The sequence below is a fragment of the Austrofundulus limnaeus genome, unplaced genomic scaffold (genome assembly GCF_001266775.1).
Source record: "Austrofundulus limnaeus strain Quisiro unplaced genomic scaffold, Austrofundulus_limnaeus-1.0 Scaffold1509, whole genome shotgun sequence".
NCBI classification, from domain to species: Eukaryota; Metazoa; Chordata; class Actinopteri; order Cyprinodontiformes; family Rivulidae; genus Austrofundulus; species Austrofundulus limnaeus.
In genome coordinates, this window is record NW_013953911.1 from 42,201 (window position 1) to 43,437 (window position 1,237).

Genomic DNA, 1,237 nt, shown 5'->3' on the forward strand with positions numbered 1-1,237 from the left:
TCGTATTATACATGAGATCGTATTATACATGAGATCGTATTATACACGAATAAATACGGTAACTTAAACTTAAAAATGGTTAAGAGTTAAAAGTTAAAAACGAGCATATTTTTTAGGTATTCGTATCACATACTCCCTTTAATTCCAAAGTTTTAAACAAAGATCTTGCTCAATGTGTTAGTGCTTGGACTACGTGCTGGGGATTATGCTCATCTTGAGTTGGGTTGATTCAAAAGGTTAATTAGTTATAGCTGTACATCCAGTGAATACTTTCTGAGTTTCCTTAAAATTCCTCCAGTGGTAATGAGATTTTTTGATAAACAACAGATAAAAGCATTCATGCACACAGATACAGGTTAATACACAATTGCCTGTCTTCATTGGTGGTGAGTTAAAGACTAAAAGTTGTGTTTCTGAACAAAAAATATAAACCTCCTGCAGGGATGTCCCCCCACTGGAAACTCAAGGTTAATATTTCTGATTTAATATGCAGAAAGGATATGCATACAGTACATAATATTTTTAAAGTTAACGGAACAATTTTCCTTTCAGGGTCRCGTGGGTCACTGGTGCCSATTTCCAGCAGTCACAGTGCGAGGGGCAGGGTACACCCTGGACAGACAGAAAATGGATGGATGGATGGATGGAACAATTTTCCTACATTTGCTCAAATGTAACACAATATATATTGTTTTGTCTGAGTGCTACCCCCTTAGTGAGGGTCTAACTAGCTCTTTTCTATCGTCAGGATTCACTGTGATGGATTTTACCCGAACAGAGCCCGATGAATCTGTTCAAACCAGTGATGGGAATAATTTGTCTAATAGCTCACCACCTCCTTAGTTTCTTTCAGAGCGTCACATCCTTTTCAATTCGGTCGATTAACCAGACCGAGTAGCCCGTGGCAAATTAGGTTCCAACAAACACACCCATTATTTTCCCCTTTTGACAAGTTGCACTTGTTAATAGCTGGAAATATGTTTAGTGGATTGGAAAATAAGCCTCAAGGATGTGGTTTGATTGGGGCTAAGACTAACTCATTAGAACCTCCCATTACTAGTAACCAAGTTCTTAGTCTTTCTATTACCATGGAAAAATTTCGTAASAATCACTGATTAAATGTCCACAACTTCTATTAAGCTTTTGATTACTTTTTATTAAAATATTGGCAACACAAGGGCACAGAGTTTATCTCAWTCCAGCAGCTATCAGGATTAGTTTTAAAGAGTACCCAAAT